Source organism: Schistocerca americana, chromosome 1 (genome assembly GCF_021461395.2).
Source record: "Schistocerca americana isolate TAMUIC-IGC-003095 chromosome 1, iqSchAmer2.1, whole genome shotgun sequence".
In the NCBI taxonomy this organism is placed as follows: Eukaryota; Metazoa; Arthropoda; class Insecta; order Orthoptera; family Acrididae; genus Schistocerca; species Schistocerca americana.
The window spans coordinates 884,399,430-884,424,060 of NC_060119.1; positions in this window are offsets into that span (position 1 = coordinate 884,399,430).

Here is a 24,631-nt window from a genome sequence, read left to right on the forward strand (position 1 = left end):
TATATTCAGGAATATCACTGTGGGCGACAGCAGAGCACAATTACTACCAGTGTAACAAAAACAGTATAATCGCAGTACTAGCAATCATTTATGCAGGTAAAAGCTCACACGCGAAATGTCTCTGGAATTGATTGTACCCGGAAGGGGAAGAGAAATTGTAACATATGTTAAGTTGATAAAGAATTTTATAAGTGTAAATATCACTGTATTAAAGGTTAAGATAGCTTGCCCCTAAAAATTCGGGTCTAATTTCTTGTTTTATTTTTTTATTTTAATTATTTATATTTTTTTTAGAGAAGATAGGTATCTTGCATGCCCGCCTTACTTAGGACAGTAAAGTGGGTAAGGTTTTCAAATTCAGAGAGAGAAATTATCTCGCTACATCACAGCAGTGTTTAAACGAGGCGGCCGCAATGAAAACATTTCGCCACCAAGACTGGATCAGGGCAAAACAAGCCAGGCAGCAGAGTTCAGCTGAATGTACTGGGTCATAGTAGCCAAAGATGGTCACGCCACCTTCGTTATGTGACAAAAGAAAGGCTATGGCGAATGCAACGGACGCTACCAAGAGCTTTTACGAACCAGTTCTATACTATAACAAACTAGTTAATCAAGCACGGCAGAAGAAATATTACTGATACCTTCGTAATAGACTGCCCTATGCAGTCCTGACGAGTGACGTCGGGTAAACATTAGCCACGATTTCACTCCATAAATACCGCAGCAGTTTAGCTTGTAACTTAGCCGGTCAGACGGATCGAAGGCATAAATAATGATCGCACTCGATCCCCTGATTTCAGCGAAGTGACGTCTACCACAAATCTGTTGTAGATTTCCTGCACGCTACTGACAACAGTCGCTACTGGGAGACATGACCACCTCGCTATAATAACTAGTCGCAGAGTTCAACACCAAAATCTGCCTCTGTCACAGAGAGGACCATGAGTCAAGACGTTGCCTGTATCTTTGTGGAAATAAGTAGCTATTTCTGAATATCTCTGATTGCGCCTACTTTCGACGACAGTCAGTACCAATCTTCCGAGCAAACCTGACAAGGAGCGAACTATGAGTATGCCTGCTAACACGGAACAAACTCGACTTACGCCCTCCCATTAGTCACCTCTTGCCCGTGCTACATGTATTGTGGATTTTTGGCTCTTTGCGGTGGCGCCACCTGCAAGCGGTTATTGTGTAGATTGACAGGGGTAGCTGGGCGAATAGACTGTTGTGAGCTTATGACGAGGAAAATACCGCCAGTATTTGTCAACTGCCGTCAGTGGTAGCTGGCAGAGCTACGGAAAGTGTGCCCTTCTTGTGTTCCGACTCGTGGGCGCGTTTTCTATAGCACGTTGTTGGGCTGCATTTGTATTAGAATCCAGATTAGCGCCGAGCACGGTATGAATTGTAACTATCTACGACACGCTACAGTATTATACAGGTACGGCTAAACTTCCAGAGCGAGAATAGGTTTTTGTGAATGGATACATATCATTTTAGGGAATATGAAACACAAGCACTACGTATGTTCCGTTACCTAAAGTGGCTCGTTTAATCTACACTGTGTTCGGGTGTACGCGCTCCCCAAGATTGCATCTCATACTAGCTGTTTTCAGGTTTCGTTTCCGAAGTCATGCGGTTCAGCTTAAATAAGGAGAGTTCTCCAGACCTCGTAGGTAGTGCCTCCAGTTTGCTAGCGGCTGTTACTAACAAGTTAGTCACTGGCTCTTGTGTTTATGAAGCTGTTACCTCTGTGGGTGCTGGATGATATCTTGAATGAACTATTACCTCGGTGGTACCTGTATAAAACTGATTTCATATTCTCGACTACATTGGTGTCCACAGAGAGTGATGTAAAAGTTTTGTGAGTTATAATCTAACAAGGGGACCCTCCATGCAGAAAATCACGGATTTTGTTGCGCTTCAAATATGTTGTAGAGGCACTTACCCTGATTACCTGGTTATCCGGTTTTTTAGCGACGGGCCTTGGTTTTTGAGAAAATCGATTTTAAAGTTCATTGCGCGTTTTGTATACACATTACATATATTCTGAGCAAGTCAGAGTCGCGCAGCGGTAAAGGTTCACGGCTACCGTTCTGGAGGAACCGTGTTCGAAACCTGCTTGCGTACTTTTTTTTCAAAATCGACCGAATTTTTCAATTTTATTTCAAAGCATATCAACAAACAGTGTAAAGTGTGCGATTATAAAGATATATTCAGTTATTAATTTTTTCAAATATTCATTCCGTTTGTGGTTAGCATCATATCCTCACAGTTCATCTTCTTCGTTGAAATCTATCAGTTGATCATCAAAAATGATCTGTCTTATGGCCAAGAGAGCCTGTATTGCGATACATATCTCATCGCCAATTGCAACGGAATTGGCAGAGATCATGCTAGGCGGTGTATTCGTTACGAGATTCATATCGCGGAGTAGATTTTCGTCGTATTTAATGGCATTTGTGATTTCGCCTTTTGATTCTTCTTTCAACTCCTCTACTTGTGGATCCTCTTCTGGCTGCACTACTGCAAAAACACTCGATTCTTCCTTTTCACAGAATTTTTCTGACACAGGGCACTAGAGCCCCTTTGCGAGCAACTGACGCTGTAGTTAGGTGCGAAAGTAAAGGAATGCAACTCGCATCCTCATTCGCCGCAACTATGAGCTGGGGTTCCCATTACGGCTAACGTATGCACGGGAGAGGAGACGGTAATGGGTGCAGATCGATTTCAGGTAATACAAGAAGCGACCATTGTACGAACACTTGGAACTCCCACTGCGAACCACAAACGGAATGGACATTTGAAAAAATTAATAAATATAATTTCGCACGCTTTACACTGTTTGTTGATATTCTTTGACATAAAATTGAAAAATTCTGTCGAATTTGGAAAAAAAGTACATGAGCGGGATTCGAACACGGTACCTTCTGCGCAGTAGCCGTGAACCTTTACTGCTGCGCTACGCTGACTTGCTCGGAGTATATGTCATGTATATACAAAGCGCGCAATGAACTTCAAAATCCATTTTCTCCTAAAAAACCAAGACAAGTCGCTAAAAAACCGGATAGCCAGGTACACAGGCTAAGTGTCTCTACAACATATTTGAAGCGAATCAATATCCTTGATTTACAGAATGGAGGGTCCCCTTGTAAGAAGTTTCTAGTATTGGTTAGCAGTTTGGTCTTGTAAGTTATTTTATTTAAGTGGAGCTCCTCATGATAGTAACCTAATGAGGTGTTGTATTATGTTGTTCTATTGATACGCTTGTTAAGTGTTGAGTCTTGATACGAATGAGGTTATTTTTAAAGCTATTATGTAAGTGGCGCTCAAAAACTTTCCATTTGAGGGTGCTGCTCCAGCGTAAATGCAACGTAGAGTGACTACGATGCAGGTGTACAACCACCAACAAGTAGGCTGGCTCTGAGCACTATGGGACTCAACTGCTGAGGTCATTAGTCCCCTAGAACTTAGAACTAGTTAAACCTAACTAACCTAAGTACATTACAGACATCCATGCCCGAGGCAGGATTCGAACCTGCGACCGTAGCGGTCTTGCGGTTCCAGACTGCAGCGCCTTTAACCGCACGGCCACTTCGGCCGGCCAAGAAGTAGGCAAGGTACCTGTGTGGCATTTGTGTCTTGAGACGTGCGTGCAGGTAAATGGGAAAAAGTGAACTATGGCGAAGTTTCTACCAAAAGCGTCGTAACAGAACCAAACTGTTGTCATTTTCTTGGCTACCGATGGACAAACAATAGTAGACATCCATCGGAGAATGAAGAACATGTGTTGGGCAGCATGTCTGTCGAAAACCACCGTTGTATAATGGTGCGCCAACTTCTGTGCTGGTCGCTGATCCACATTAGACTCAAGTCGATCTGGGAGGCCCACCTCATCCATTACAGATCAACTCAATGGGACACAACCGAGCGCCCACGTTATAGGCCTGATCCCTCCCCATGCAACTGTCACGCTTTCGGTACCTGCAAAAGGGCCTTAAAGGGTCGACTGTACCTGTCAGACGACCATGTGCAGCAGTCAGTAATAGACTTCTTCACGCAGCAGAATACGGTGTTTTACTAAATGGGTATCATCAACCCTGTGCGCTGGTGGGACAATTGCCTCAATGCTCACGGTGCTTTTGCCTTGTTGGCGTACCGATTTTTGACCATACTGTCTTGAACAGGAACTTTCTGATCACCCCTAATATACTATAATTATTGTACAGAGTATGTTTGTAACAGTGCTTTTCATTCTACATTGAATTTATGTAAACTGTTTCACTCTGTTCCTTGTAATAAAACTGTATGTGTTCAACTATTAATATTTTAAGAGTTCGTTCAAAACTTTAATAATGCAGACCTCGCCCTGCTCCACCCTGTGTTACAAGTTATTGACTTGTGACATGTAATGGTCAAACTAGAACTTCTTTCCCATCGCTCTTGTCTTTTATGATCTCCCTTTCATAATTAGAGTATTGGATGCTATAGGCGTTTTTAGTGATGTCTCCATTCTGCTTTTCCAAAATGTGAACATGTTTTAGCTCTGTAGGAAATGATATGTTGACAAAAATTTATTTATTTACACATGTCAATATTTAGACTCTAGTAAACATTTTATCTACAGAACATAAACCTGCTAGAACCGATAACATGAAACATGCATTGTCCTAGGACTCCACACTTGTTACTAAGTTTTATGTTTTCTCCCACACAAAATACCTTATTTTCATTTACATTAATACGATGTTTATGTAATTTTTTAATGCCCAGACAGAATCTCTGTTTTGAAAAGTTAAGGTTTCTCTAACACTTTACAAATGAAATTAACTGTGTAACAGTCATCAAATGGTTCAAATGGCTCTAAGCACAATGGGACTAAACATCAGAGATCATCAGTCCCCTAGACTTAGAACTACTTAAAACTAACTAACCTAAGGACATCACACGCATCCATGCCCGAGGATTCGAACCTGCGACCGTAGAAGCAGCGCGGTTCCGGACTGAGGCGCCTAGAACCGGTCGGCCACAGAGGCCGGCTAACAGTCATCACTAACGTCAAATGGCATTAATTTCATTCTGTTGAGAAAGATGAAGCTTTCTTCACTTGACGTGAGCCAGAAAAACATGCAGACCAGAGAAAAAGTGACATTAAGAGGCTGGTTAATGAGACAAACTTTGTTCTCAAAAACGTGAAAGCAAACATTAAAGATGTGTCTCTTTAAACCCAATCCTGTTATCAACCACACTTGCACATTTCCGACTTCTCCATGTAGACTCAGCAGCAATCCATTCAAGATTATTGCTTGAATCTAGTTTAACGCATTTTGGTGGCACTTCCTCCGTTATCTCGACACTAATGCAATAATATTACTTGATTGGTCTCAACGTTAACGATGGCACGTCCACGAAGTTTTGACAATTGAGAGATGCTGACCTTATCTTCTTCTTCTTTTTACTCTTCTTCTTCTTCCTCTTCCCCCTCCACTGGTTACTATTTGCTGCACACATTCAACCATGCCAGGTTCTGTGCTGCTTGATCAGGGTTACTAGACTGCAGTTGCTTCCAGATTTTGCAGTACTGAATGAAAAGCATGTCTGCATTACAGTTGGTAGGCGAATTTGGTTGCGCTATAGATATGGCGTCCTCTGGGGTAAACTATTCCTAAGATAAAATAGTCCCGCATTCAGATGTCTTGGCGGGGCTACTCAGGAGGACGTCGATATGAGGAGAAATAAAACTGTAGTTCTACGGATCGGAGCGTGGAATGTCAGATCCCTTAATCGGGCATGTAGGGTAGAAAGTTTAAAAAGGGAAATGGATAGGTTAAAGTAGGATATAGTGGGAATTAGTGAAGTTCGGTGGCAGGAGGAACAGGACTTCTGGTTAGGTAAATACAGGTTCTTGTACCATTTGTCATAGGCGAATGGTTTTTCCAGGTCGACAAATCCTACGAGCATGTCTTGATTGTTCATCAGTCTTGCTTCTATTAGGAACAGCAATGTCAGAACTGTCTCTCTGGTGCCTTTACCTTCCCTAAAGCCAGACAGATCGCCATCTAACACATCCTCAATTTTGTTTTCCGTTGTTCTGAATATTATTCTAGCCAGCAACTTGAATGCATGAGCTGTTAAACTGACTGTGCGATAATTATCGCATTTGTCGGCCCTTGCAATCTTCGAAACTGTGGATTATTTTTTTTCCGAAAATCAGATGGTATCTCCTCAGATTCATATGTTCTACACAAGCATGAGTACTCATTTTGTTGCCACTTCCCCCAGTCAATTCAGAAATTCCAATGAAACGCTGTCTGTCCAGTGCATTTTTTCTATCTCAAGTCCTCCAAAGATGTTTTAAATTCTGAGTCAAATACTGGATCCCCTATTTCTTCTAAATCGACTCTTTTTTCTCCTTCTATCTCATCAGACAAATCCTCCCCCTCATAGACGTCTTCAGTGTTCCCATTTACTCGCTGTCTCCTCTGCTTTTAACAGTGGAATTTCTATTGTAAGACGTATGCATTGGCGAGGATGGGCGAGGCATGGCAGAGTCTCTGACCAGAGAGTAGTATGTCGTTAGTTGTTGCTTGTCGCGAGTCGGCAGTAGTGGTCAGTCGGTAGCAGTAGTAGCGAGTTGGCAGTAGCAGTCAGTCCGTGTTAGTCTTCAGTCCGTGCTAGTCTTCTGTAGTATGCAGTAGTCGATAGGAGTCGGCGCGTGCCTGCGCGTGTCGGCAGTCTGCTCTGGTCGGGACTCTGGACGATGAGTATTATTGTAGAAGGTAAAGAAGCAGCCTTGCGCATATCTTGTAATGTATATTAACTGTTATTAACTTCTTTCAAAAATGCTGCAATAATAATTTTCATAATATAAAGTAATTTTTTAAAGAAAAGCATTCATTTCAATTTAAAGAATATTTCCAATGCATGATCATTCGTTCCAAGAATGAAAAAAAAATATACGCCAGCATTGCACGAAGCTGTGTCAAAAAAAAAAAAAAAAAAAAAAATTCTACATAAGAGCAGATATATTCGCAGTTTTTATTGAGGTAAGAATTTTTGCTTTTTTATTCAGAATACAGGGCCGAAGGGCAGCGCTGCTGCCTCATAAAATTTACCAGGTTACTAATTTTTTTTATTATTTTGGTGTTTTGGAATTTCTGTTTCGAGCTTAACATTAAATGAGAAAAGAATTTTGTGGGAACATTAAATGTGAATGCATTTCTGAACGGAGACTATAAATGGGAAGCAATTTTGTTCAGAGGTTACATTAAAATTAATTTTGTTCAGAGGTTACAATACTATAAAAATTCATTTTAATCATTATTTTTGTGGGGAGTTTACGCTTGGTCCATTTACATTATTATATTTCTGTGGGGAGGTTACACTTGGCGACATCCGGCCAGGATCGTATTTCTTTGTGAATCTTCTGAGAAGTAGTCATATATCTGCTCTTATTTACTTAAATGTAGTTTGCATCTGGCGCAACGCTATTACTAATTTGTCACTCTTTCTTTCACAGATCATCGGCAATTTGTTGCTCTTTCTTGTAATTGTGTCTGTTGCATCTTACATTGTTCTTGTTTCATTTTTGTGCTTAATTGTGATTTGTGAAAAATGCCGCGAAAAACTGTTAACAGTACATCGCGATGTGCAATGAGTGAAACAGCCAACTCGAATAATTTGATCGATAGCACTTGCAACACTCAGTGTAGTAGTGACAGTCCTCCATTTGCGCACAATCAGTGCGTACCGACCACTAGTAATGATTTTGATCCTAATGATGAACAAATAAATTCAATTGTGTCTTTTGTTAATTTAACGACAATGGATGACGCGGCACGTTCCATTACAATGAACGCTGCTCAGTTTAACGAACCAGATTTGCAAAATTTGAAATGTGAACAGATAAATTTTGCTAAAGAAAGTAAGCAGTGACTCAAAGTACGACAGATTTATTTTATTCCGAGGTAGTGACTAATAGTGCACATCCGATTAGCAAACATTTTCAAGAATTACAGAATGACTAAATGGTTACAGAAAACGTGAGAAATGCACATACACCATCACACAGCACAGAGAATACAGTAGCTAATATTGGCATGGATCAAGTTCTGGCATTATTGGTACAATTTAGCGAAAATTTTAAACAACTTAATGAACACAACAAACAAGTTAGTGAAAATTTCAAACAACTTAATAAAAAAACAAGACAACCTTAATGAAAGACAAGACAACAGTTCTAAACAGTTGAATGAAAAATTCGACAACAATTCCAGACAGCTTAGTGAACAGATTACAGCCATTGCCGCGCAATGTCATGATACTAAAGAACAATTACGTGAGGAAATTGAGGCTTGTGCTAGGAAAGTAGTGAAGAAATTACATCTGTTGCTCAAGAATTAAGGAATACACAAGCAGCTGTAAAGACGAAATTAGTGCAGTCGGTAAACAATGCTCTGAAAACACAACACAGCTACGCGAGGAGTTTAAATTAATGTCAGGAGAACTTTCACGCACACTGGATGCAAAAGTAGATGCGAAATTCGACCAACAGAACAGTCAAATTGACGAACGCTTTAATCACCACCTACAAAACAGTGAAACGCGTTACCGTAAATTCCTACAGGAACAAAATAAAGTAAAACGACAAGTCATGGAAACAATTACCGCACAGAGACAGGAAGATAAACATAAATTGCTTACGAAAGCAAAAACATACGTAGACAATAATATTGCTACAGTATCAGGTGAAATTAATACTATCAAACAGTTGAACACCGAATTGCGTGATGAAATTTCCGATCTTAAATTAAAAACAGACACACACACAGTAGACTTTCAGACAGAGACCGACAGACTTGAACAATTAGAACTAATACAGGATTCCGATGTTATCAAAGCTGACGTTAAAAAATTGAACGAAACCACACGTAAAATACAAAAACAAATTAATGCTTGCTTGTGACACTAGAAACGATGAACAGGTAAAAATACTGACTGAAAAATATGATGAATTGGCCAGTCGTATTGATGTTATCGAAAGTAATAATGACAGCAAATCGGACGATACTTCACCGTTTTCGTTTAATCAAACACCTGAATTCCAAACTTTACAGCAGACGATCAGTGAGATAGATTCGTCGAATAATACATTACGTAGAAAATTGCCAACTTTACAGCAAGAGGTAACAGAGATGAAAAATGTTTCAGCGTTTAACACATCACAGCAGACGCCACTTTGCGAACATTTGTCAGACTCACACAGCCAGTATAATTTGGGTAGTTTTCAGAGAGTACGTGAGCTAGATTCCGAACAGTCACAGACAAATAGATTCTCATACAATCGTGAACCTGTTCAGACATACAGAGACGATAATTTTGATTACAAACATTTTCTATCAGTGAGAAAATTTAAAGTATTTAAAAATGACAGAACACAGATTCACCCCTTGGATTGGATACAACAATTTAGCTTTGCTTTCCAACGACTTGGCCCGTAACACATAAACTTGAATTTATTTGCAGTTTTTTGGAAGGCGAACCGGCAAATCGTATGAGACCGATCGCGAGACAATGCTACTCGGTAGAAGAATTTCAAAATGCTTTTCTGTCAGCGTATTGGTCGAAGATGACACAGCGCGGAATTAAGGATCAATTAATTAGTTTACCGAATTATGAGAACTCGAATTTTCCCAGTGTCACGCAATTTTTTGAACACATGGTCCAACAAAACCAGTACTTAAGTGAACCATACAGTGAATCTGCACTTATTGAATTATGTATTTCTAAATTACCACGATCATTAAGAGTGTCACTTTTAATGGGTCAACAGAAAGAAAATATTTCGGCATTCAGAGATCTGTTACAGCTTTCGGAAGTGCAGCAATCGGATTATTCCTTTGGAAACAAACATTTTTCATATAATAACCAAGGTCAACAAACATACAGCAATTACGATCAACCACGCAATTTCAATAGCAAAGCTAATAGACGCTTCAGGAACGATAACCACCAGAACATTAATAACAGACAAAATTTTAATTATCAGTACCGTCAAAATTATCAGCAACAGGAACCTCATTTTGGTAATAATAGAGGTTTTTCTCCGCAACAGCAACAAAACCAACCGGTTAGCATACCTAACCAACAATGTAACGCACAAGGTCAACCGAGCTTTAGTGTTTCGCCGCGTACGCGTATAGCGTCGGCCGCAACAAATAGTAATGCACAACAACAAGGAAACCACTACGTACAGAAAACACATCATCTCAATTTCTATCGCAGTGCACCGTATAGAAATGACTATCATGACAGACGTAAAAATAATGAGCCCAATTTTCAGCGTACATTTAATAACAGTCGGTCTTATCAGCAGCAAAATCATCAGCAATAACATATTATCATGAATGAACCAGACAGTAGTTATCATCCCGAACGTAATATGTCAGGAAGAAATAACAGAACAGTACAAATAGTTGAAATGCCACAGCATCCTCCTGAAAATAATAGCACGTCACATAGAATTTGACTAGATACAGTACAGGCTCCATCTGCCAGCAACGTATGCAATACTTCAGATACACAGAATCTTGTTCACGAAAATGTTATTACTTTTGACGACATCCGAGACACTCTTTTGCAGGAAAGACCAGTTGTTCAAAAAACCATTTCACACCCTGTCATCGAAGTTAAAATTGGGTCATCGAAATTTTCAGCAGTAATTGATTCTGGATCACCTATGTCAGTTATAAATGAAGAAACTTTCAACGAGTGCAACGAAGAGAATACCTATCCTACGTTACCTTTAGGCAAAACGAAAGTAAAAGGAGCAGTATCTAGTAAAGAAGTAGATGTAAAATCACAGACACATTTATCATTTTGTATTGCAGGTCATACATTTCACTCAATTTTTTGATTGTTCCTTTATTGACGACAGACGTCATTTTAGGTATGAATTTTCTGGTACAACACGACGCAATTATTGACTTTCAAAACTCCTATTTAATGTTAAAGGATGAAAATGTACAACTGGCTTTAGAATTTCAGCACTCTTTATCTGCAGAAGAACAAATAATTAATCGTACAGAGGTCATTTCCGCATCACGTAACATAGAATGTCATTCCACATTGTTCACAGATATGTACGTACACAACTATAATACCCCAGACGAAGCCGACTATGACGTTATACAGATGATTTCTGATAAAGTTAAACAGAGCAGTGCAAATACAGACGACGAACGCATGCAATTATGCAAAATTATTTTACAGCAAGCTCCAGTTTTTGTTAACGTCCGGTTTTATGTATGAATTTCAAGTTAAACAGCACGACACATTTAAAGCCAAACATTATCCCATTCCGTATATTCACAGAGAGCAAGTTAAGAAAGAATTGCAAGCTATGCTTGACCAAGGAATTATTGAACCGGCAGTCAGTCCGTACATAAACCCGCTCCATATTGTTAAGAAAAAGGATGGTTCACTTCGCCTCGTACTTGATTCGCGTCACATCAATGACATTATTATTAATGAAACAGATCGCCCACAGACACTAGAAGAACTTTTACAGAAATTTCATGGTACTGCTATTTAGTCCACATTAGATTTGAAATCGGGATTTTGGCAAATTCAACTCCATTCGAACTGCAGGAAGTACACGGCTTTTCTCTGTTTTGGTGACTGTTATCAATTTTGTAAGTTACCGTTCGGTTTAACTATTTCTTCAGCAGCATTTATTCGCGGTTTGAATACAATACTTCTGACAGAGCTTAAAGACAGAATCACAACGTACGTAGACGACATGCTTATTGCAGAAGCTAACTGGTCTGAACGCAATCTGATTCTTGAACAACTGTTACGAACTTTTCGTGCACAAGGACTCACAGTTAATCTCAGTAAATCGCACTTTGGCAAAACTTCTATAAAATTTCTTGGACGTGTAATTTCAGCAGAAGGCATTGCGCCTGACCCGGAAAAACTTCAAGCTTTACGTGACATCACTGTTCCTACGACGAAGAAACAACTACGCAGTTTTTTGGGCTTAATTAACTTTTTTCGTAAATTTATTCATTACTCTGCTTTAGAGACATCTAGATTATGTCAATTGACAGGTAAAAACACTATTTGGTCCTGGGATAAGCAAGCACATTCTGAATTTATGAACCTGAAACATGGTTTGTTGAATGCACCACTTTTATCGCATCCAGATTTTACTAGAAATTTTTCCATTGCCACCGACAGTTCTAACACCGCTTTAGGCGTACACATTTTTCAGGAAATTGAAGTAGATGGCATTACAGTAATTAAAAACATCGCCTTTGCAAGTCGCATTCCGTCACCTGCTGAACGCAATTATTCTGTTACAGAGCTTGAAACATTATGTGTTGTATGGGCATTTACGAGATTTCGGCATTTTCTTTATGGAAGACATACCACCGTTTGCACAAACCATAGAGCTATACAGTTTTTACTTTCGGCAAAATTTACACATGACAGATTAAGCAGATGGAAACTTTATTTACAGGAATTTAATTTTACAATTGTTCACATTCCCGGTACACACAATATTGTAGCAGACGCACTATCCCGTTCTCTCATCAACAATCAGCAAGACATCGCAACCAACTTCTGCGAAGCAAATTTCAGCTCATGTACATTCAACAAGTTGCATTTGAAAATTTCATTTCGTCGTCATTACAAGACATAGCAAAAGAGCAGAGTAAAGACAACGTATGGAAAGAAATTAAACACCTTTGGCAAGATAGGAATAATGTTACCATTAGAAACCATTACACTGTACGCAATAACATTCTGTTTCGCCGCTCTCACCCTGACAGCAACAATTGGTTATTATGCATTCCTGACGAGCTGGTTAACAAATTAATCTGGTGTACTCATTTAAGTTACGCACATAATGGAGCCAGAAAATGTTTTCTCATACTGAGACAGATCTGTTATTTTACCAACATGGAGAAACGTATTCGGCGAGTTTTAGCGTCATGTAAAATCTGCCAGAAAGCTAAGTCAGATACGACTTCACATATTCCTCCATTACATCCCATTGTACCTGTTAAATTGAGACACATGGCCGCTGTAGATATTTTTGGTCCGATTCCCAGAACTAATAGAGGTCTTTGCTACATTTTTGTCGCTGTTGAACTCACTTCGAAATTTGTTACCTTCACTCCGTTACGCAAAGCTACTGCTAAAACTGTATCGAAAGCATTTGTAAAACATTTTCTATTTCATGTAGGGCATGTGTTGAAAGTAATTTCCGACAATGGACCACAGTTTCGATCTGCTATATCCAGGTACCATGCTTCTTCGAACCCTTGTGAACGATTAATGAAAGAAATTGGTAAACTATGTAGAATGTACTGCCATAAAAGACATATTGATTGGGACACACACATACTCTCATTCCAGGATGTAATTAATTCCATACCAAATGAATCTACTATGCTATCTCCGTCTGTTATACTGAAAAATGTTGAACCACCTAACAAAATTAAAGAATTAGTAGCCTTTCCTACATCTCGTCGACTACGACACCATGAAATAATTGACATTGCGCTGAACAATATCAAACGTGCCGCAGAGCGCCGGAGCAGACAGCAAAAACAGGTTTGTACACGCCGTGACTTTCACATTGGACAGAAGATATTAGTACGTACACACTATTTATCCAACAGAGGAAAGAGTAGATGCAGTAAATTTGAGCTTCTATATGCATGTCCATATCGAATTCGCAGGATTCCTCACCCCAATGTAGTACACGTCGAAACATTGAGAACCAGAAAAAGCAAGGGCAACCACCATATCTCCAACATCAAACCCTTTATTGAGTGAACATACTTTATGATTTATCACACTGTAATGCCATTTCCTTTTTTTTTATGACCACTTATGCAATTATATTCACATGACTACTTACTGATGATTATCGTATTTTTTCTTGGCAAGTACCCGGCAAGGTAAGGGTAGCAGGTCGCTTTTCTTGTCGTTCCACATCAGACTGCGCACATTTTCCATTCTTCATGTATGTATGATTGTTTTCCTATTTTGTTTGTATGCACTATGAAATATTTAAGATATAACAAACACCAGTTGACTTTGACATTTTGCCTTATGATATCTCAACATCGTGACTATTTTCCTTTTTTTTTTTTTTTTTGCTGCTGCATTGTGATACTCTGTGTACATTTTTGCACCTGAACACTGTCTATGTTTTTGACATATTACGTTTTCTGTCATGCTATGCTGTATGCTTAATTATATCGCTAGAAACCAGTTTTTATTTAATGGGTATATGATTTAAATGCAAGACATTAATCATTGTTCATCATTTTCAGAAATAAAAAACGTGTAAATGAAATAAATTAAACAGAAATGGGAATTTCACATTCGAAATGAGCGAAAGAAGATGAAATACCTCGTCACAAAGAGTAAATGGATCAGAATTAACAAGCATTAACGAGAATATACTATACACATCGTATGATTGCAGTCTTAACTAATTTTTTCTTTCAGAATACGAGGCTATTGATGCAGGCTGTCAGACAGAACTACACATCTTAGTTTTAGTGATGAAATATGCTAGAAATAAGGAATAGTTGTATAATGAATAATGAAGTGACTTTTTTGCAGATGATAATGAATGATGATGAATAGTGATGAAGAGTATGCTACTATGGATAATGGAGTTTTTCTTTATAGATGATGATAATAATGGAATTATGATGATATGGATAACGAAGTTTTTCTTTGCAGGTGATGAAGTTTTTCTTTTCAGATGAGGATAATGTTGAAGTTTATGTATTTATGCTGTGTAGTTATTTAAGTATTTGTTGCAGTTCGTTTTGACAGTATGTCTTATGTCGCATGGTATAATGACTGAAGGTTTTGGAAAGGACAGCTAGAGAACATATATACACTCCTGGAAATTGAAATAAGAACACCGTGAATTCATTGTCCCAGGAAGGGGAAACTTTATTGACACTTTCCTGGGGTCAGATACATCACATGATCACACTGACAGAACCACAGGCACATAGACACAGGCAACAGAGCATGCACAATGTCGGCACTAGTACAGTGTATATCCACCTTTCGCAGCAATGCAGGCTGCTATTCTCCCATGGAGACGATCGTAGAGATGCTGGATGTAGTCCTGTGGAACGGCTTGCCATGCCATTTCCACCTGGCGCCTCAGTTGGACCAGCGTTCGTGCTGGACGTGCAGACCGCGTGAGACGACGCTTCATCCAGTCCCCAACATGCTCAATGGGGGACAGATCCGGAGATCTTGCTGGCCAAGGTAGTTGACTTACACCTTCTAGAGCACGTTGGGTGGCACGGGATACATGCGGACGTGCATTGTCCTGTTGGAACAGCAAGTTCCCTTGCCGGTCTAGGAATGGTAGAACGATGGGTTCGATGACGGTTTGGATGTACCGTGCACTATTCAGTGTCCCCTCGACGATCACCAGTGGTGTACGGCCAGTGTAGGAGATCGCTCCCCACACCATGATGCCGGGTGTTGGCCCTGTGTGCCTCGGTCGTATGCAGTCCTGATTGTGGCGCTCACCTGCACGGCGCCAAACACGCATACGACCATCATTGGCACCAAGGCAGAAGCAACTCTCATCGCTGAAGACGACACGTCTCCATTCGTCCCTCCATTCACGCCTGTCGTGACACCACTGGAGGCGGGCTGCACGATGTTGGGGCGTGAGCGGAAGATGGCCTAACGGTGTGTGGGACCGTAGCCCAGCTTCATGGAGACGGTTGCGAATGGTCCTCGCCGATACCCCAGGAGCAACAGTGTCAATAATTTGCTGGGAAGTGGCGGTGCGGTTCCCTACGGCCCTGCGTAGGATCCTACGGTCTTGGCGTGCATCCGTGCGTCGCTGCGGTCCGGTCCCAGGTCGACGGGCACGTGCACCTTCCGCCGACCACTGGCGACAACATCGATGTACTGTGGAGACCTCACGCCCCACGTGTTGAGCAATTCGGCGGTACGTCCACCCGGCCTCCCGCATGCCCACTATACGCCCTCGCTCAAAGTCCGTCAACTGCACATACGGTTCACGTCCACGCTGTCGCGGCATGCTACCAGTGTTAAAGACTGCAATGGAGCTCCGTATGCCACGGCAAACTGGCTGACACTGACGGCGGCGGTGCACAAATGCTGCGCAGCTAGCGCCATTCGACGGCCAACACCGCGGTTCCTGGTGTGTCCGCTGTGCCGTGCGTGTGATCATTGCTTGTACAGCCCTCTCGCAGTGTCCGGAGCAAGTATGGTGGGTCTGACACACCGGTGTCAATGTGTTCTTTTTTCCATTTCCAGGAGTGTATTTAATACACATTTCATTACCTGTTAATTCGAAGTTCACTACTTTTCAGCATAATATGCGTTTCTTCTTTCAGTTTAATAATCCATTTTGTATTTTTTGCAGGAGACATTATTCACGAAATTAATACGCTATAAGCAGTTAATCATTAAACCTGTTCTAGTACTTGCATTTTTTCTTACCCATCTGTGTGTGTCATTCATGAATGTGATCACATAACTCCACTTGTTTCATAACTTTGCTACAGCTGACTCATGACGAATGACATTACACATCTTCATTTGCAGCAATAACTCAAAAGCAAATATTGTTATTCCTCAGTAATTAATTATCGGTCGCAACGCAATGCATTGCTAGCACAAAAAAAATGTATTACCAGTCCCAAATAGGAATTTCTGTTTCGAACTTAACATTAAATGAGAAAAGAATTTTGTGGGAACATTAAATGTGAATGCATTTCTGAACGGAGACTATAAATGGGAAGCAATTTTGTTGAGAGGTTACATTAAAATTAATTTTATTCAGAGGTTACAATACTATAAAAATTCATTTTAATCATTATTTTTGTGGGGAGTTTACGCTTGGTCCATTTACATTATTATATTTCTGTGGGGAGGTTACACCATTGCATCTTAACGTTACAACCCTTGCTTTTAATATTACTCCGAATGTTGTTTTGATTTTTCTACATGCTGAGTCAGTCATTTTATCTTCGATTTCTTCACAGTTTTCATGCAGCCATTTCGCCTTAGCTTTCCTGCACTTCCAGTTTATTTCATTCCTAAGTGACTTGTATTTCTTAATTCCTGGAATTTTCCGAAAATTTTTGTACTTCTTTCATCGATCAACTGAAGTATTTCTAATCCTTACCCACGATTTCTTTGCAGGTACCTTCTTCGTATCTATGCTTTTTTCCGGCGTCTGCGTGTGTCCATTTTAGAGATGTCCATTCCTCTTCAACTGAACTGCCTACTGATATCGAAGTATCTATAACTTCAGGGACCTTCAAACGTATCTCTTCATTCGTTAGTACTTCTGTATCTCACTTCTTTGCGCACTGAGTCTTCCTGACTTCTCTCATAAACTTCGGCCAACTCGTCATCATTGCTAAATTCTGATCTGACTCTATATCTGCTCCTGGGTGCGTCCTACAATTCAGTATCTGATTCCGGAATTTCTGATCCAATCTATCTGAAATCTTCCCGTATCTCCCAGCCTTTCCTCAGTATACCTCCTTCTTTCGTGATTCTTGAACAGCGTGATCGCTGTCACTAGCTGCAATTTATTATAGAACTCAATTATTCCTTCTCCTCTCTCATTCCTAGCACCTATCACATATTCTCCAGTACCCTTCCTTCTACTCCTTCCCCACAACAGCATTCCAGTTCGCCATGACTATTAGATTTTCATCTCTCTTCACGAGCTGTATTACCTGTTCAATATCTTCATATACTTTCTGTATCACTTCATCTTCGGCTTGCGACGTAGGCATGTATACCTGAACTATCATTTTCGGTGTTCGTTTGTGTCGATACTTGTGAGAACAAACCTACCACTGAACTGTTCACAGTAACTCACTCTCTGTCATACCTTTCTATTCAAAACGAACCCTTCTCCTGTTACACCATTGTTACTGTTAATGTTACCCCATACTCGTCTAACCAGAAATCCTTGCGATATTTTCATTTCACTTCACTGACCCCAGCTATATCCAGATTGCCTCTTAGCATTTCCCTTTCAAATTTTCTGTCTTCCCTACCACGTTCAGACTTCTGACATTCCACACTCCGCCATGTAGAGCGTTGTCCCTTCAGTGGTTATTAAAACCTTTTCTCATGTCCCCCCCCCCCCCCCCCCCCCCTGGCAGTCAATCCCTGACAATTCAAATGGGGAACTAGTCTGGACTCTTTGCCATTAATGGAGAGATCATCGTGCCACTTTTTCAGTTACAGGCTACATGTCCTCTTGATACCCAATAGGTGTGTTTAATGCACTGATTTCCATTGCCTTCAGCATTCTCATGCCGTTTACAGCGGGCGTTTGAAGTGATGACCATTGGTATCAATGCAGTGTTGCAATCTTCTGATCATGGACTGAGTACATGCCACATTTGTGACCTTGGTTGACCTTCAAAAACCATACTGTTACACATCATTGGATTCGTCTCGATAGCCGCTATCAGAAAATAAGTATCAAAGTATATAATCCCATAATAAAAGTTGACCTTCACATCTCTGACGCGCCCCAATATAGCAACAAGAAACCAAAGTCATTTTATGTGCCGCATTGTCCCATGCAACATTTGTCCCACAAGCCTTTCAGCTACTACATACTTTCCGAGTTATTCTAGGTGTGCAATAGTTAGTGACTCACCCTGTATATTGATTACACCCACCTGGATAGCCGTGCGTTTAAAAGTGTCGTTTCCTGGCCGGGGAGGAGCACCGGTCCCCGATCCCATTCGCCTGACGTATTAAGAACGAATGTCGGTGTGTCGGCCAGCCTGGCTATGGTTTTTGGGCTGTTTCTCACGTACGACTAGGTGAATACCGGGCTGGTACCCAAGATCCGCCTCAGCCGCATGATTCGGAAACGTATAAAAACCTTTCACTCACTTTTATGTGAAAAGTACACGGAAACAGGTGGGTACACACATTCCGTTTTGGGGCGTGGATGGTAACGGGTCGGCGGCAGAGAGAGCAACAGGCCTCTCCTTGAGTTAACCATGCCACATACTGTTCATAGTCCTGCCAACCCATGACCAATGCTGTACAAAGGGAAAGAAGGATATTAAATTATGGCCATCTTATTTTTGTCTTGTTTTAGAGACACAGTGTCATTACGTTCGCCCAACTTAAACTCGCATGCGATCCAACCATAATCCTTTTACTTTGGAATGGAATGTACTATATAGGAAACTGGGTAGAATAACGGCACTATGGTAGACACTCGTTGTGAAATTGAAAATTATAAGATACAGTCTAGGCAATACAACGAGAGAAAGAGAGATAGGCACTTGTACAATTATAAGATATATTCGTCAGTATGCTGCGTTGCTTTATTGGAGTGGAATAATAAGTTAAACCGTAAAAAGGTGGTCTGTAGAATTAATTTACTGTGCTATGTTATCTGCGCGTTTGATTTGCTGAACGTTTCACACGGATCATGCAGCCGTATTAATACAGGCGTAGATATCAGTTTCCATCCTCCACTCCACTGGCTCCCTAACCTCCACTCTACTGACTGCTATTTCCACCTACTCACCGATTTCGCTTTCAAGGAGGAACTTTACAGTTTTGGATACACGCACGTCAGCTTTCAGTAGCAGGCAGTGGTCAGTAATCAATAGAAATAATGCAGACATTGAAGGCCAAAATGTATTCCATGAGTCCTAAATAAGCTGTCTCCCTTACACTATTTTACCAAGGTCTTAATTCACATAGCTCTAAGTGCGGTTAGCTCAAAAGCCATCAGCAGCACGACGTTGTGGGTGCACGAGCTAGCGAAATTTTAACGTGGCTTGGCAGGAGTTATGTCCATTGTAATTATCCGGGCTGTTATGCCGTGGTCGGTTGATGAATTCTGTGTCAATTCCCAGTCAGTAGCGTGCCAGTGGGTGTGTTGGACCTTCCATCGAGCTACAGACCTCCTTGAAGATGTCTCCCGCAGTCGGAGACGAAACGTTGGGAATTGACACAGAATTCATCAACCGACCACGGCATAACATCCTGGATAATTATAATGGACATGATATTCCCGGCCGTGAAAGTCTACATTTTAGTATTGGCAGAAGTTGTCGTGTGCGACGAAACTGACAAGAATATTGGTACAAATTGTGATCACTTCCGTGGTTAGAACCATCATATACAACTGACTGATTGATCAGCACCACAGCGCCTGTTACATCCTTATTAAGAACAGACATCCAAAGCCCAAAGACTGTAGGCATTTCTGTAAAGTACGCACGATTCATTACAGTGGAAGTGCTGTAAATACAGCAAAATGCGAAGCAGAAAACAGACCTTGAGAGTATACACTGTCCGCTTACGTTAATGTGACCAATTGTCGAAAGCCGGAGTAAGCACATTTAGCAGTGCGGACTACTGCGAGAAGTGCTGGGAGCCTGTCAGTCACGTTCTGGAAGGTAGCGACAGACGTGTGGAGCCATGCCGACTCTAGTGCCTGCTGAGGATCCATGGAGCGAACACCCCGATCAGGGTGGTCCCATACATTCTTCATTGTGTTTAAATCCGGTGAGTTTGGTTGCCAGGGGAGTACAGTTAACTCATACTGGTGCTCTTCGAACAACACACATACACTGCGAACTGTGTGACACGTAGCATTGTCTTTCTGGTCGACGCCATCGTACCGAGCAAAGACTTTTTTGAACCGTGATTTTTATTTTCAAAATCTTTTCTTAAAAAATTACTTTATTTACTAGCGATTCATCAAGAATATTAACGCATTTAATCACACTACGTGAGTGTGGAAGTAGTTGCCAGTGGGTAACTGATGAAAACAAATTTCTTTCAACAAATGGAAATTTTATTCCTAAAACCCTTTCTTTTAAAAAAAACAGATTTAGAAATTATAATCAGAAAGCACTCTCTAAATATCAAGTTACAATTTATTCGAAAGCCGAAATCACAATTTGTTTTGGCAGTATGAGCTTTCGGCCTGAGAAGCTTGCCGCTCCATTTTAACACGGCCGTAGTCACGACCGCTCACAACCACCTCTGAAAGACTACACTGGTGCAAATCTGCAACACACCAGATTACTTTAAACTAAAAATTTTTACAACTCACACCAACACATAAAGTATGCACCCCGTAGGAGGAATGGAAGTGGTACATAACACTCACATTAAAAAAAAATTATTTGGCACCGATGGTGCAACTTGTTTTTAAAAGAAAACTCTTATGGTCGAAGGGTGGCAACTTTATATACTACAATGACCATTTAAATAAAAACCCGTGAAATGCAGTCTTACATAAGATGTACAAAACATGCCCTACATTACACATATACCGCCTCTCAAGATGATAGGCAAGATAAAAACAGATTTCAGGAATTCGACCTTTACACCTTAAGCAATAAATTCGTTAACACAGAATCCGACAAACATGACAGAGGCAGCTATTAACGTACGGCAGACCGACGGACAGACAGACACTAACTGCCTAACAAATGCGGACGGGAGACAGACGAGCAAGCTGGGGACGAGAGACTGACCAAGAAAACAAGTATAATTTAACAAGTAAATAAAACAACATCTCACGAATCACTCAACTTCTAATAAACTGCGATGTCTGACGAAGACCTGGCGCAGCACCCCCAAAACACTCTCCCGAACTGTCCTCTGCCAGCCGCTTCAACGGACGCAGGAAGGCGCGCTGATCTCCCGTCTCACGGCGTCGCAGCGCGCACCGGCCAGATAGATGTCGCAGGTTGGCTCCTGTTGCTCTCGTGTTGACCGCGAAAGCCACTACCCCTCGCTAGACGACGCGGCCCACTGGACTGACGTGGCGACCTCACATGCGCCGACGCTCAAGACGGACAAGTCATCTTGTATCCCAGCGCGCGACCGACCAACCGATCGTACCAACCGCCAATGACAAACCGCCTGAACAAACTCGAGCAACTGGCGGCCTAACATGCTAGCACTACAGACGACACACGGACACTGAATGCTCCACACTGACCCGGCTGACCAACTGACCAGACTCCCCCCTAGCGATCTCATCGCGCCCCTTAAATGCACGTGAACAGGCTACCTTTCCCCTTTTCTACCATAGGGAGACACCAATGCTGCGATTGCCACAGCGGCGCCACCGCCAGAAACGGAGGGCGACTGCTTCACACTACGCGCTGCGGCGCGCTCTTCAAAACAGCAATTTTTACCACGGCTCAAGTTTGCATGTAGGGATGAACATGGTCCCCAACTATAGATTCACACTGACGATGGTCCACTGTGCCTTGCAGAGCGCCGAGACTACAGAGTGAATGCCCCGAAAACATTCCCCAGAACATGACGCTCCCTTTGCTAGACTGAGCCCTAGCGACGATTGTTGCAGGGTAGTTTCTCTCACACATTTCACGACGTACACACCAACTGTCATGTATCCGATGGAGCATAGAAGGTGGTTCATCTCAAAAGACTATCTGCTTCAATTCAGTAGGTGTCAAATTGCGTTATTGGCATGCAGACTGCAGCCTTCGTCGCCGAAGAACCGCAGTGAGTATTGCTGCATTAACCAGGCGCCTGCTGCTTGGGACCATACGCAGCAGCAACATTCGCTGAACGCTCGCTGTGGACACCCTGCTGGTAGCCCCTCGGTTCATCTGGACGGTCAGCTGCTGAACAGTTGCTCGTCTATTCTCCCGTACACCTCTCCGCAGCTGTCGTTTTCCCCCGTCGTCTCTGGCCTTTGATGCACCACAGCTGCCTCGGCGCCGGTTTCAATTGGCGCGATTTTATACTCTAACCACTGCGGCCCGTAAACACTTCACAGATTTAGCCGTTTCGAAAATGCCTCCACGCTTGGCCTGAAATTCGATGATCATGCCCTTCTGGACGTCAGATACATCGCTCCCTTTCCGCATTACGACAACAAGTAAGCTGTTTGCCGCGTCTCTCCGACACGCTTAATGTACTATCCAATCCTAACACTGTCACCTGTAGTCTGTGAATGGTTATAGCACGTTGCCGTCGAACATTAGCGGTGACCACATTAATGTGACAGAACCGCGTATGAAAAAATTCTCTAACTCCGACGTTTATTGGTATACACTCCTGGAAATTGAAATAAGAACACCGTGAATTCATTGTCCCAGGAAGGGGAAACTTTATTGACACATTCCTGGGGTCAGATATATCACATGATCACACTGACAGAACCACAGGCACATAGACACAGGCAACAGAGCATGCACAATGTCGGCACTAGTACAGTGTATATCCACCTTTTGCAGCAATACAGGCTGCTATTCTCCCATGGAGACGATCGTAGAGATGCTGGATGTAGTCCTGTGGAACGGCTTGCCATGCCATTTCCACCTGGCGCCACAGTTGGACCAGCGTTCGTGCTGGTCGTGCAGACCGCGTGAGACGACGCTTCATCCAGTCCCAAACATGCTCAATGGGGGACAGATACGGAGATCTTGCTGGCCAGGGTAGTTGACTTACAATGTTCTAGAGCACGTTGGGTGGCACGGGATACATGCGGACGTGCATTGTCCTGTTGGAACAGCAAGTTCCCTTGCCGGTCTAGGAATGGTAGAACGATGGGTTCGATGACGGTTTGGATGTACCGTGCACTATTTAGTGTCCCCTCGACGATCACCAGTGGTGTACGGCCAGTGTAGGAGATCGCTCCCCACACCATGATGCGGGGTGTTGGCCCGACCATCATTGGCACCAAGGCAGAAGCGACTCTCATCGCTGAAGACGACACGTCTCCATTCGTCCCTCCATTCACGCCTGTCGCGACACCACTGGAGGCGGGCTGCACGATGTTGGGGAGTGAGCGGAAGACGGCCTAACGGTGTGCGGGACCGTAGCCCAGCTTCATGGAGACGGTTGCGAATGGTCCTCGCCGATACCCCAGGAGCAACAGTGTCCCTAATTTGCTGGGAAGTGGCGGTGCGGTCCCCTACGGCACTGCGTAGGATCCTACGGTCTTGGCGTGCATCCGTGCGTCGCTGCGGTCCGGTCCCAGGTCGACGGGCACGTGCACCTTCCGCCGACCACTGGCGACAACATCGATGTGCTGTGGAGACCTCACGCCCCACGTGTTGAGCAATTCGGCGGTACGTCCACCCGGCCTCCCGCATGCCCACTATACGCCCTCGCTCAAAGTCCGTCAACTGCACATACGGTTCACGTCCACGCTGTCGCGGCATGCTACCAGTGTTAAAGACTGCGATGGAGCTCCGTATGCCACGGCAAACTGGCTGACACTGACGGCGGCGGTGCACAAATGCTGCGCAGCTAGCGCCATTCGACGGCCAACACCGCGGTTCCTGGTGTGTCCGCTGTGCCGTGAGTGTGATCATTGCTTGTACAGCCCTCTCGCAGTGTATGGAGCAAGTATGGTGGGTCTGACACACCGGTGTCAATGTGTTCTTTTTTCCATTTCCAGGAGTGTATTTCAAGTAACATACCCACCAAATTAAAGAGTGGTAAGTAGGCTGTTTAGGTTTTTATGTTGATAACGCCACGTAGTGCTCTGTATGAAAGTCGATGACTGCGCTGTGTGTAGTCTGTGGCTGGTTGGATTAAT